Here is a 15,248-nt window from a genome sequence, read left to right on the forward strand (position 1 = left end):
TATTAAAATAATTGCCACTGGTGTCAACAAATGATTTTTAACCCAGATGAATACATGCCGTGGTTGACTTGTTGGCCAACAGTTTTTCAGATTTGGAAATCAAATATTGTAAACTGACACACAAGCTGATTTCAAACTAGATGCAACTTCAAAACTACAAATAGGTTGAGAGAATCAAAGAGACATAATGAAGAAGTGTCTGTTTCAGCTACACTCAATCATACATAATCCTTTCAGAAGGGCTTTGTGGACTTGTGACCCAGATATGGAATGTAACAAATCACAACAGTCTCTCTCTCTCTCTCTCTCTCTCTCTCTCTCTCTCTCTCTCTCTCTCTCTCTCTTTCTCTCTTTTGCTCATTAACCTCATTCACTTTGTACCACACGAGCCAACTTCCTTGCTTTTTTTTCTTTAAATTTGTACTTATCATTCCACAGCACACAAAATTAATCTCATGTACATATTTCGTTCACTGTCATCATTTTCTGCTATGACATTTGCCACTGTTTATCCAACTGAGTGTCAACAGACTTCGGCTGAGGACGGCTATATATAAAACTTGCCTGTCTGAATAGGGCTTAATAGCAGGAGCTAAAGTGGGAAACAGCTCTGCTCTGTCTTGGTTAACAACAAAATAGTAGGACTTTCTGTTCAAAGGGGATGAGGAGTAATGGTTGATTCAGAAAAGCACTTTGCAAATGTGTCATCGTATATTTCAGACTAATGAATGCCTCAAATTTACTGAAGCAGCTAAAAGATGAATCCAGATCTGTTTGAAGATGAATGAGTTTCAGTTCACATTGACAGTCTGTTATGCCGTTACCCTGCAAGAGTCAATCAATCAATCAATTTTTTTATATAGCGCCAAATCACAACAAACAGTTGCCCCAAGGCGCTTTATATTGTAAGGCAAGGCCATACAATAATTATGTAAAACCCCAACGGTCAAAACGACCCCCTGTGAGCAAGCACTTGGCTACAGTGGGAAGGAAAAACTCCCTTTTAACAGGAACAAACCTGCAGAACCAGGCTCAGGGAGGGGCAGTCTTCTGCTGGGACTGGTTGGGGCTGAGGGAGAGAACCAGGAAAAAGACATGCTGTGGAGGGGAGCAGAGATCGATCACTAATGATTAAATGCAGAGTGGTGCATACAGAGCAAAAGGAGAAAGAAACAGTGCATCATGGGAACCCCCCAGCAGTCTACGTCTATAGCAGCATAACTAAGGGATGGTTTAGGGTCACCTGATCCAGCCCTAACTATAAGCTTTAGCAAAAAGGAAAGTTTTAAGCCTAATCTTAAAAGTAGAGAGGGTGTCTGTCTCCCTGATCTGAATTGGGAGCTGGTTCCACAGGAGAGGAGCCTGAAAGCTGAAGGCTCTGCCTCCCATTCTACTCTTACAAACCCTAGGAACTACAAGTAAGCCTGCAGTCTGAGAGCGAAGCGCTCTATTGGGGTGATATGGTACTACGAGGTCCCTAAGATAAGATGGGACCTGATTATTCAAAACCTTATAAGTTCCTTTAAATTCTATTCTAGAATTAACAGGAAGCCAATGAAGAGTAACGGCATAATACACAAAGTATTATGCACAAAGTAGTAGTACTGCAGTGCAGTGTTAGTCACCATATGGTGACTAGAAGTGTAGCCACTAACACATGGGATACATTTCTCATAGCTATAGCCATGTAATTCCATAATCCTTCTTCATCTTGGGTTTTTAACCCAGACGAATACATGACGTGGTTGACTTGTTGGCCAGGATTCAGCTTGGGACTCCGACGAGGGCGGTCGCATCTCCTCCACTCTCCCTTATCTCTGCTCTCTGCTTTAACCTTCAAGTCCCTACTTCACCAGACTGTGAATTCCTCAAATTATATTGGATACTGGTTCTATTGGACTACTATTGGATTAACTATGGAATTGATCAGCTGGTCTCTGAACGCTATTGACACCATCTTTTCACTCCTCAAACCACAACACAGCAGGCTTATCAAGCCTGAAGAACAAATTGCCCGACTGTTTTCCTCCAGAGGAATGTCTTCAGGCCTTGGTGATTATTTGGCTCCTTCTTATCTCAACCCACAAAGACAATAAACTGTTTTTCATAGGACTGAAGCATGCTCCACTCCCTCTCCCCACCCCCCTCCTACTCCCCATCAACCCCCCCCCCCCCCCACTCCAGCTTCTGCTCATGTCACCCCCCTTCTCTTCTGCGGGGCAGCGAGGTTTTAGCTGCTGCTGGTCCCCCCTCAAGCTGACGTGGCGCATCTCAGGGTTGCTGCGAGACCTTCACCCACTTGCCTCAATTCGGATAACGGACTTCTTCAAATTTAGTGCACATAAACAATGTCAAATGTGTATGTGCTGTCTTTAATTCTGATGTGTGCCATTATTACGGTAAACAAGTAATAATTGTGGACTAATTGCTGTCTGAGGTAAATGGAGTGTAAACATAATTTCTCCACTGTGAGGTCAATAAAGTATATCTCATCTCAACCATTCAGCAGGTACAATATACAAATTATGAATGTTTATGAGTTCAGTGGCTTGAATATTTCATGACATGTAGGATGGAACGTACAATTCAATGAGGCGGAGCTGTTCCATGAATGAATATTGAATATTAAATATTTCACAGCTTTTCAGCCAAATATTCCTTCCATTGAACTCATAAACATTCATAATTTGTTTTATATAACAGCGAAAATAGGTCCTTGTCATTTGATATTTTATTAATTTATAAACAACAGAAAAGGGACTTACATTTTGGGGTTCATCACTAGTGCTTAACAGTCCAACACCAACTTTAAATTGGAGTCCAAAATTGTTCTCAGTAGTCCGTGAAGCCATCCACTGATTTCATGTACAGACTACCATCTGCTTTCCTCACGCCAGCGAAAAATCACGGCAGAAATTTGTCCAGCCTTTCATCCTAACTTCATCCTCTTCATCCTAACATCTTACGACATGGTGAATTTGTTTTTTTTTTGTGTGTGTGTGTGTTAGAAGAATTAGCAGCGTCAATCAGCTCCTTCACATCGTCATCCGCCAGCAAAACAAACTCCGCCATGTTTTGCTAAACGCCACCCCCGGTAGTGTGAGCATGCACGGTGGTCGGTGCGTGCAATAGCATATTTCATATAACACCAAAATTGCACACTAAAAACGAACTATTGCACAGTCAGTGAAACACAACGGCAAATAGTACGAATAATCCATGTCATGTGACATACAAACAACCAATTAAATGACAAGGATCCACTCAGCCGTTATATAAACTCATCTATCAAATATTCAACTTTATATATATTCAAATATATATTCAATATTCACATTTGACTCATTTCATGACGGGCAAGAAAAAAAACATGAGACTGGGCTGCAAATATTACACAGGAATAACAACGTTGCTTTTTCGATAGCTCAGGTGTGTCAAAGGTCATCAGATTTTAAATCAGGTGCCAAAGATCTTTACTAGGGATAGGGCAGCATCCACAATCTATTTCAAGGAGAAATGATTCATTGTTCAGGTAACCAATCAACAGTGGGACCACATGTGTAAAACTGTCTTTTCTGCTTCCTGTTCTATGTATTGGCGTGAATTCAGTTGGAAGAATACTGTCTGTTTCTTTATCACTCCTAAAATGAAGACATAACTATCTTCATCAGATCACGTGTTGGATGTGGAGATAGAAAGGTCCATCACCACCACATTTTTTGGAGCCGCCCAAAACTACATCAGTTTTGGGATAGTATTTGGAAAATTATGCAGCAGATTCTTGGAAGCATATCCCATTTTCATGTTCAGCTTTATTATATTTGGAGGACCTTCCAGAAAAAAATAACAGGAAATGCCACATATCTTCTTAAAATTCTGACTGTAGCAATAAAAAAAGCAATCATTCAAAAGTGGTAACAAACCAAGCCCCCTACAGTAGACAGTTGGCCAGAAATTGCCAAAGAGAGTCATGAGTTTGAGAGACTGACTTTCCTGCTGAGACTGAAAAAAGATATATACTATATGCCACCAAATGGGCAAAATGGACATCATTCTGGAAGAATAAAGGACATGGTTGCTGATGTCACCTCTTCATTCGACCTTTTCTTTGGGATTGTAAAAAAAGAAGCAACTCTGTTCCAAAATTATAAGAAAATATGTTTTTTTCCTCCTACTTGAGATGTCAGGCAGCAATGTTAGCTGGACTCTGAGCTGTAATTTTTGCTTTCGTACAAACTGAAAATAAAATCTAAGTGATAAAAAAAGTTTAACAGGTGCCAAAGGTAACAGGAGTATTCACATAGAGGTGGGTTGTGCCACATACAGTACGTTACTCCCTGAATACAAACAAACTATCCAATGATTTCCAGTGTGTGGCAATTAGACATTTGCAGTAAATTTACATTAAAGGTCCCTCAAGAATGTATTTAGGCTAGATGGGTCTGAGTACCATCCCCACTGTCCTCTATTAGTTAAATGTGTGAGAGCTTGTTGTCAAGAACAAGACAATCTGGCGCTGGAGTGAAGGATGTGATAATTAAAGTGTATAATCATATTCATCTGGAAATAAATGTGTACATCAACCCAGAGACCCAAGTGTCCAGGAAATGAAGCCAACAGCATGCACTCGGAGCAGGACTGTCAAAATAAAAGCTCGAGGAGAGTATTATCACAGAGGTGGTATTACTCTGAACTCGGGAAAGGAACCATGGCATAAAAACTAGAAACATGACAAGTAGGCCAAAACACTGGAAGGAATAATCAGAAAACAAACACTAGGGCACGAACCATGACAACCCCAAGCAACTGAGCCAGCCACCCACCAAAAAAAAGGAGAGAAAAAAAGATGAGTTTCAAAACTGTCCTATTTAAATCGAGCACGAGCAGGCTGCCTTGTGGAAGCATAATTTGCAGAATCGCTTGAAGGAGAAGAAATCAGGGAGAACCAAAAGCAAGAACACATTTGTGTGTGTGTGTGTGTATGTGTGTGTGTGTGTGTGTGTGGGGGGGGGGGGTTACGTCAAACTGTTGGCCTTTTCTGAACTGATTTTGCTTCCTTTGGCTTTTCCATCCTCCCTCACCTCTTCTTTATCTTATTCAGCCACACTGTTGCTTCATGCGTCACTCTTTCCACCGCTCATTTCTCTTCCTTCTAACCCTGCTCGCTTCATACTTTCTCCCTCTCCATCCATTTGGTGGAACAGTGCTGCTGATAATGCCTGTAATTGGAGTGACTCACACTTTTCCAGTGTGTTTGGACCAGATAAAGAATATTGTTAGCATTTTGCCGACATGGCCTCTGCTGGCAGAATTAAATGAACTCTGTTCTGTTCTGTCTGCAGCAAATTAAAAGCCTCTCAATTCATCTGTTTTTGCCTGAGGCTTACAGGGGCCTCCTATTCACGCAGAAACACCGCACAGAGGCAGAGGAAGAGAATAAGAGCTGTGCTCCCCTCTCTCCCAACAACCGCCCATCTTGTTGTTTAGTTCAAGACTGCAGTTTTTCCTGCATTAGAAGAAGACAGGCATGGAAAGGGAGGTGAAGAGTGTCTGTGTGAGGAGAGGTGGAGAGCGGCTCGGATTCATTATGCAGGATGCCACCTTGCAGCTGTCTCCTACTCTCTTCAGAGCACAACTTCAGTGGGAAAAGCTTGTCTGCTTCTGTGTGTGCCGCTTTGTTTTCATTCTTGCGTTCACATGATGAGAAGAAAGTGTAGATCTGAATGTTTTAGGCTGCTAGGTTATAGTTGTTGCTACCAGTCATGATAAAGTAGCAGGCAGACTGGTAATTAATACTGAATTGGTTTGCGGCGGTCAGTCTGGGTGGCCACCCAGTCTAGCTGGGGTCCATCATTATTGGACCCTGCTCTTGTGAAGCGCCTTGGGGTGACTGGTGACATGGTTTGGTGCTGCATAAATAAAATTAAACTGAATAAAATTGAATTAATTAGAATGTTCCACCCTCTGGCCTTCTGAAATGGAGCAAAGGCAGGGCTGGAAAATCTTACAGTTCTCTGAACGGCATCTTGAGTGTGGCTTAAAAAAAAAATAAGTCACTTCCCATAGAAACCCATGTTAGAAAGTCCAGTTTTACAGCATGTTAAAAAACATGTTTACAGCCTGGTACAAAACTGTTTTGATCTCTCCAATAACTCATTAATGTAACATATTTTAAGACATACAATTATGAATAATTAGGGGTAGGCTCATGTTGATTGACAGCTTCTTGTGTGCTGTCCTTTCTGAACATTTATTTACAAATATCTGCATAATATGGCTTGTTGTGTTATGGTCGATGCAGGAACTGACAGACAGGACCTAGAATGCAGACACAACCTGAAGACCGAGAATGGTTTTTACCATTTATTTAGGTGAGATGTTGGCAGGTTTGATGGGAATGATCCAGTGGCAGAGGACAGGAACAGCTGGGTCAAATATGAGTGACTCAAACAGATGGCTGAAGACTGAAGCAAGGCTGATGGCAACTAGGATTCCGGTGGATCAGGCATGGAGGATCACAATGAAGACTGAAAGATCTGGTGGCAGATGGATGTCTGACCTACAGTTAAATACTGCAATGGCTTGTTTGGAAATAGGTTGCAGGTGGGCAGACTCAGCAGGTGCAGAGGATCCTGATGGGCAGGCTGGAGGAGGGACCACAGAGTTCACATCCAGCGACACAGACTGAGACAATCATGACACATCAGGGAGGGAAAAATGACATGTGCAGTTAATTGTCCTAACAGACCCTCTAAGAGGTTTGTGCTCTAATATTTGAGTGAAAATGTTTTATTTAATTTGTATGTTACAACTGTTACCATCATTAGCAGATACATCGTATAAAATCGATTTGTTTGCATGAAGATATTCTGAATTATGAACTTGAAAACCAAGGATGCTAATACTATTGATCACAATTGTATATAGTATAAATATACTTCAAAATTGTTAAAGTTTTTCGACTTTATGTGGAACTGTAGTGGACATATGTTCTCCAGACTGAAAAATCTGAAAATGCCATGTGTCCTTTCTGTGCCATTTATTCACAAATATCTGTAATGCAACCCCAATTCCAATGAAGTTGGGACATTGTGTAAAATGTAAATAAAACATAATACAATGATTTGCAAATCCTCTTGAATCTATATTCAATTGAATACACCACAAAGACAAGATATTTAATGTTCAGACTGATAAACTTTATTGTTTTTGTGCAAATATTTTCTCATTTTGAAATGGATGCCTGCAACACGTTTCAAAAAGTTGGGACGGGGCAACAAAAGACTGGGAAAGTTGATGAATGCTCAAAGAACACCTGTTTGGAAACAGATGAGTGTCATGACTGGGTATAAAATGAAGCAAGAATGGGAAAGAACTCCACCTACAAACTTTCAGCAATTAGTGTCCTCAGTTCTCAAATGCTTAGGTGAAGGAAATGTGATGTAACACAGTGGTAAACATACACTGTCCCTGATTTTTTTAAATGTGTTGCAGGCATCCATTTCAAAATGAGCAAATATTTGCACAAAAACAATAAAGTTTATCCGTTTGAACATTAAATCTCTTGTCTTTGTGGTGTATTCAACTGAATATAGGTTGAAGAGGATTTGCAAATCATTGTATTCTGTTTTTATTGACATTTTACACAACGTCCCAACTTCATTGGAATTAGGGTTGTAATATGGCCAATGGTGCAGTTAATAGGGCACCGCAGTCTTGTTTGAACCCTGCGTGATATCGCGGAATTTGACCACTTATGGGGACCTCCGCTCCGTTGTACAATATATACACAGCATAACTTCACACGGATAAATGGTGTACTGTTTTGTTTTCGGCTGCAATCACTGAAGCAGTCCCAAAAGTTTATTTTTTTGGTTCCCAGTGGACAAAAGAAAAGACAAGGCAGATGGAAGACGTTGTGTCAGTAAGTGTTAGCCTACACAGCTAACCAGAGTAGCTCCATTCTCTCGCCTGCAGAACCACCTCGACACGTTTGTGCTCTGGGTCATAAACAAACCGCAACACATGTCCACGTTCCCACCGCATCGTCACTTTTTCTTTGCATTTTCACTTTGTTTGCCTGTAATTGGGCAAATAGTAGTTTGTCCCCTGGAAGTAGAGAAATTATGTCATATGCATCATCTTTAGCACTTGCCCTTAAACAAGACTGCGGTGCCCAATTGTCCCATCAGACCCTCCAAGATGTTTGTACTGCAGTATTTGAGTGAAATTTTCTTATTTAAATTTGTATGTTAGCGCTGTTAGCACCGTTAGCAGGTATCAGTAGCTTCATGTTTTCTAAAGTTATATTATTTGCCATCTCAATGAATCTGTGTAACTAGTGATGCAACAGTCAAAAGTTGCACTGTGCATGGCTTCTCCAGTCACAACCACAGAAGACTATAATTCTTTCAGAGTTATGGCTGTTTTAATGCTTCCCTCACTAGTTTCCTTCTTGCGTATTCACTCGATTTTTGAGAACTACCTCCTCCAGACACACTGTATTTCTTCGTCATTAATGTGAATGAAGTCCAAGATACACATGGGGATTTGGAAAGGTTATTATATCTCTTCTGACTTGTGTGAAGAAAATCTGGTGTGAAAATTATTATTTACTGTAAATTCCTCAAAGGGTGCCAGTAATTGTGTTCAACATACATTTTATAATGATATTTTTTATTTCACTTTGTAAAATCATTTTGTTATTGTTGTTTTTGTTGTTGCAGTTGTTTCTATTCAGTAACCTTTGAATTAAAAAAGTTAATTTTTACTAGCTCATTGCCTGTGGGGATCCACAGGCTCTAGATTGGTTAGTGTTTATAAAATAGGTAGCTGACATTTTTTAAAGGTGGTATTAAATTGTGCAAAGTTTCTATAATGATTTGGAATGGGGTGTGAGTCCAGAATGTAATTATCAATGTCCATTGTTCCGTGCTGTTAGATAATATCCATAGTTTCTCCAAAAATATTAATCCTATCAATGTTTCATTTTGACAGCATTCACTTTTTGATCGTACACAAGTTTTTGAAATGCGAACTTATTCGAAAATTTTATTTACAGACTTGTAGCAGAAGCATCAAATTAACATTTGATACCAAAGGTTTTCCATTTTGTCTTTGTGTTTTCTGCACAGTTAAATAATTGATGACATGTTCAATTCACACTCCTCTTCTTTGGATTACAGCTGCAACATGCACATTGAAGTTTGTGATGACATTGCCACACATCTCAAGAGGGTTTCTCCGAATTTCCTGATGGATGTTGGTGTTCAGGGCCTGTGGGTCTGTGGGTTGTTGTAGTACACTCTCTAATTGTATGAATTAAAAAAGTGGTAACATTTTATTGGCCCCTTCCTGTACACACATATATATATATATATATATATATATATATATATATATATATATATATATATATATATATATATATATATACACTCAACAAAAATATAAATGCAACACTTTTGGTTTTGCTCCCATTTTGTATGAGATGAACTCAAAGATCTAAAACTTTTTCCACATACACAATATCACCATTTCCCTCAAATATTGTTCACAAACCAGTCTAAATCTGTGATAGTGAGCACTTCTCCTTTGCTGAGATAATCCACCCCACCTCACAGGTGTGCCATATCAAGATGCTGATTAGACACCATGATTAGTGCACAGGTGTGCCTTAGACTGGGGATGTTTATCAGCAGCAGGAACTGGGAGACTCATCAGGATTAAGGGAAAGATGAATGCAGCAATGTGCAGAGACATCCTCAATGAAACTGCGTTGGAACTGCATTGACACCATAAGTCCACCTTGTGTGGTGATACAGATTCAAAGTTGAGTTTTGGAGAAACCTTCATTTGACTTTGATTTTTGTTCATTTTCTTTTGTTTTTGCACGTTTCACACTATGATTATGCCTTAGGTAGCAGAACTTTGTGCATTTCCCTTTACAGTACTCACATTACACAACATATTTTCCCCAGTACCTGTAACGTTGAAGTTCTGTTATACACATCAAACATGCTGTTCAGAGTCTGATGCCTGTTTGCCCCAATAAAGCTGTCGTTGGTAATATAGCTACATGCTGCTGCTTTCATTCTAATACATATACAGTATTATTAAGTGGAAATGTCTGTTATCTGCCCTGTTCTCAACAGTTTAACCTCTGATTACGACTTGATTAATGTAATAATGTTCATCACAGTTTTTATCACATCTGCCCTGTTCTCAACAGTTTAACCTCTGATTACGACTTGATTAATGTAATAATGTTCATCACAGTTTTTATCACAGCCCTTGGGTGGGTGTATAGTATTGTATTAACGACTCATAAAGGCAGTGGTGAACATTAAACTAATTGCTAAACACTCAGCTGCACGAATGTTTAATAAATCACTAATTTGGTAGCAGCCTAATATTGTATGAACACACATTATCAGCTTGCAAAACAGCTCATCATGTTTTATTGTTTGTCCAGTTTCTTGCTAACTAGAAAAAGACATGCTGTGGAGGGGAGCAGAGATCGATCACTAATGATTAAATGCAGAGTGATGCATACAGAGCAAAAAGAGAAAGAAACAGTGCATCATGGGAACCCCCCCACAGTCTACGTCTAAAGCAGCATAACCAAGGGATGGTCCAGGGTCACCTGATCCAGCCCTAACTATAAGCCTTAGCGAAAAGAAAAGTTTTAAGCCTAATCTTAAAAGTAGAGAGGGTATCTGTCTCCCTGATCTGAATTGGGAGCTGGTTCCACAGGAGAGGAGCCTGAAAGCTGAAGGCTCTGCCTCCCATTCTACTCTTACAAACCCTAGGAACTACAAGTAAGCCTGCAGTCTGAGAGCGAAGCGCTCTAATGGGGTAATATGGTACTACGAGGTCCCTAAGATAAGATGGGACCTGATTATTCAAAACCTTATAAGTAAGAAGAAGAATTTTAAATTCTATTCTAGAATTAACAGGAAGCCAATGAAGAGAGGCCAACACGGGTGAGATATGCTCTCTCCTGCTAGTCCCCGTCAGTACTCTAGCTGCAGCATTTTGAATTAGCTGAAGGCTTTTTAGGGAACTTTTAGGACAACCTGATAATAATGAATTACAATAGTCCAGCCTAGAGGAAATAAATGCATGAATTAGTTTTTCAGCATCACTCTGAGACAAGACCTTTCTGATTTTAGAGATATTGCGTAAATGCAAAAAGGCAGTCCTACATATTTGTTTAATATGCGCTTTGAATGACATATCCTGATCAAAAATGACTCCAAGATTTCTCACAGTATTACTAGAGGTCAGGGAAATGCCATCCAGAGTAAAGATCTGGTTAGACACCATGCTTCTAAGATTTGTGGGGCCAAGTACAATAACTTCAGTTTTATCTGAGTTTAAAAGCAGAAAATTAGAGGTCATCAATGTCTTTATGTCTGCAAGACAATCCTGCAGTTTAGCTAATTGGTATGTATCCTCTGGCTTCATGGATAGATAAAGCTGGGTATCATCTGCGTAACAATGAAAATTTAAGCAATACCGTCTAATAATACTGCCTAAGGGAAGCATGTATAAAGTGAATAAAATTGGTCCTAGCACAGAACCTTGTGCTTGTGGAACTCCATAATTAACTTTAGTCTGTGAAGAAGATTCCCCATTTACATGAACAAACTGTAATCTATTAGACAAATATGATTCAAACCACCGCAGCGCAGTCTTTAATACCTATGACATGCTCTAATCTCTGTAATAAAATTTTATGGTCAACAGTATCAAAAGCAGCACTGAGGTCCAACAGAACAAGCACAGAGATAAGTCCACTGTCCGAAGCCATAAGAAGATCATTTGTAACCTTCACTAATGCTGTTTCTGTACTATGATGAATTCTAAAACCTGACTGAAACTCTTCAAATAGACCATTCCTCTGCAGGTGATCAGTTAGCTGTTTTACAACTACCCTCTCAAGAATCTTTGAGAGAAAAGGAAGGTTGGAGATTGGCCTATAATTAGCTAAGATAGCTGGGTCAAGTGATGGCTTTTTAAGTAATGGTTTAATTACTGCCACCTTAAAAGCCTGTGGTACATAGCCAACTAACAAAGATAGATTGATCATATTTAAGATTGAAGCATTAAATAATGGTAGGACTTCCTTGAGCAGCCTGGCAGGAATGGGGTCTAATAAACATGTTGATGGTTTGGATGAAGTAACTAATGAAAATAACTCAGACAGAACAATCGGAGAGAAAGAGTCTAACCAAATACCGGCATCACTGAAAGCAGCCAAAGATAACGATACATCTTTGGGATGGTTATGAGTAATTTTTTCTCTAATAGTCAAAATTTTGTTAGCAAAGAAAGTCATGAAGTCATTACTAGTTAAAGTTAATGGAATACTCAGCTCAATAGAGCTCTGACTCTTTGTCAGCCTGGCTACAGTGCTGAAAAGAAACCTGGGGTTGTTCTTATTTTCTACAATTAGTGATGAGTAGAAAGATGTCCTAGCTTTACGGAGGGCTTTTTTATAGAGCAACAAACTCTTTTTCCAGGCTAAGTGAAGATCTTCTAAATTAGTGAGACGCCATTTCCTCTCCAACTTACGGGTTATCTGCTTTAAGCTACGAGTTTGTGAGTTATACCACGGAGTCAGACACTTCTGATTTAAAGCTCTCTTTTTCAGAGGAGCTACAGCATCCAAAGTTGTCTTCAATGAGGATGTAAAACTATTGACGAGATACTCTAACTCCCTTACAGAGTTTAGGTAGCTACTCTGCTCTGTGTTGGTATATGACATTAGAGAACATAAAGAAGGAATCATATCCTTAAACCTAGTTACAGCGCTTTCTGAAAGACTTCTAGTGTAATGAAACTTATTCCCCACTGCAGGGTAGTCCATCAGGGTAAATGTAAATGTTATTAAAAAATGATCAGACAGAAGGGAGTTTTCAGGGAATACTGTTAAGTCTTCTATTTCCATACCATAAGTCAGAACAAGATCTAAGATATGATTAAAGTGGTGGGTGGACTCATTTACTTTTTGAGCAAAGCCAATAGAGTCTAATAACAGATTAAATGCAGTGTTGAGGCTGTCATTCTCAGCATCTGTGTGGATGTTAAAATCGCCCACTATAATTATCTTATCTGAGCTAAGCACTAAGTCAGACAAAAGATCTGAAAATTCACAGAGAAACTCACATTAACGACCAGGTGGACGATAGATAATAACAAATAAAACTGGTTTTTGGGACTTCCAATTTGGATGGACAAGACTAAGAGACAAGCTTTCAAATGAATTAAAGCTCTGTCTAGGTTTTTGATTAATTAATAAGCTGGAATGGAAGATTACTGCTAATCCTCCACCCCGGCCCGTGCTACGAGCATTCTGACAGTTAGTGTGACTCGGGGGTGTTGACTCATTTAAACTAACATATTCATCCTGCTGTAACCAGGTTTCTGTTAGGCAGAATAAATCAATACGTTGATCAATTATTATATCATTTACTAACAGGGACTTAGAAGAGAGAGACCTAATGTTTAATAGACCACATTTAACTGTTTTAGTCTGTGGTGCAGTTGAAGGTGCTATATTATTTTTTCTTTTTGAATTTTTATGCTTAAATCGATTTTTGCTGGTTATTGGTGGTCTGGGAGCAGGCACCGTCTCTACGGGGATGGGGTAATGAGGGGATGGCAGGGGGAGAGAAGCTGCAGAGAGGTGTATAAGACCACAGCTCTGCCTCCTGGTCCCAACGCTGGACAGTCACAGTTTGGAGGATCCAAGAAAATTGGCCAGATTTCTAGAAATGAGAGCTGCTCCATCCAAAGTAGGATGGATGCCGTCTCTCCTAACAAGACCAGGTTTTCCCCAGAAGCTTTGCCAATTATCTATGAAGCCCACCTCATTTTTTGGACACCACTCAGACAACCAGCAATTCAAGGAGAACATGCGGCTAAACATGTCACTCCCGGTCCGATTGGGGAGGGGCCCAGAGAAAACAACAGAGTCCGACATTGTTTTTGCAAAGTTACACACCGATTTAATGTTAATTTTAGTGACCTCCGATTGGCGTAACCGAGTGTCATTACTGCCGACGTGAATTACAATCTTACCAAATTTACGCTTAGCCTTAGCCAGCAATTTCAAATGTCCTTCAATGTCGCCTGCTCTGGCCCCCGGAAGACAATTGACTATGGTTGCTGGTGTCGCTAATTTCACATTTCTCAAAACAGAGTCACCAATAACCAGAGTTTGATCCTCGGCGAGTGTATCGTCGAGTGGGGAAAAACGGTTAGAGATGTGAACGGGTTGACGGTGTACACGGGGCTTCTGTTTAGGGCTACGCTTCCTCCTCACAGTCACCCAGTCAGCCTGCTTTCCCGACTGCCCGGGATCTGCCAGGGGGGAACTAACGGCGGCTAAGCTACCTTGGTCCGCACCGACTACAGGGGCCTGGCTAGCTGTAGAATTTTCCACGGTGCGGAGCCGAGTCTCCAATTCGCCCAGCCTGGCCTCCAAAGCTACGAATAAGCTGCACTTATTACAAGTACCGTTACTGCTAAAGGAGGCCGAGGAATAACTAAACATTTCACACCCAGAGCAGAGAAGTGCGGGAGAGACAGGAGAAGCCGCCATGCTAAATCGGCTAAGAGCTAGTAGCTACGCAACCTAGCGGATTCCTAAAAACACACAAAGTGAATAATGTGTAAATAATTTAGAGGTGATTCAGCAGAAGGAGTGCCTTAGTTAAGGCACCAGACAGGCCATGAAGCAGCACAGGTAATGCACGGCAACAGCGAACGCACGACAACGGTGCTAAAATAAAATAAAAATCCACTAGACACGCTGTGGAGCAGCACAGGTAACGCACGACAACAGTGCTAAAAAAAAAATAAAAACGAAAGCGTTAGCAAGCTAGTTAGCTTGCCAACGCTGATGAAAGCTAGCTGATAAAAGTGCTCCGTCGCGATGTTTCGACCGTTAGAGGTCTTCTTTAGGCGTTGGAGCACGGTGAAAAAGTAAAAAAAAAAGTAAAAAAGTCTTGAAAAAGACTGTTAGTTCAAAGTCCAAAGCAGCAGGTAGCAGTCTCTGTGTAAACAGTTCCAACAGAGAGCCAAAATTCTGATGCAACGTCTTCCTCCGTGAAATAAGCCTTGACAAGTGTGAGTTGGCACTCTGGAGACTCCCAGCAAGAGCGTGGTAGTTCTATTCCCTCTGGGTACTCTGTAGGGATAGACCGATATTGGTTGGGCCAATAATTGGCACTGGTGAA

General features: G+C 40.3%; 1 protein-coding gene across 8 annotated transcripts in view; it reads left to right on the forward strand.

Moving 5' to 3' along the window:
- dab1a (DAB adaptor protein 1a) overlaps positions 1–15,248 on the forward strand; it is a 929,000-nt gene that overhangs the window by 753,937 nt on the left and 159,815 nt on the right. The window lies entirely within an intron of this gene.

The sequence above is a fragment of the Thalassophryne amazonica genome, chromosome 10 (assembly GCF_902500255.1).
Source record: "Thalassophryne amazonica chromosome 10, fThaAma1.1, whole genome shotgun sequence".
In the NCBI taxonomy this organism is placed as follows: Eukaryota; Metazoa; Chordata; class Actinopteri; order Batrachoidiformes; family Batrachoididae; genus Thalassophryne; species Thalassophryne amazonica.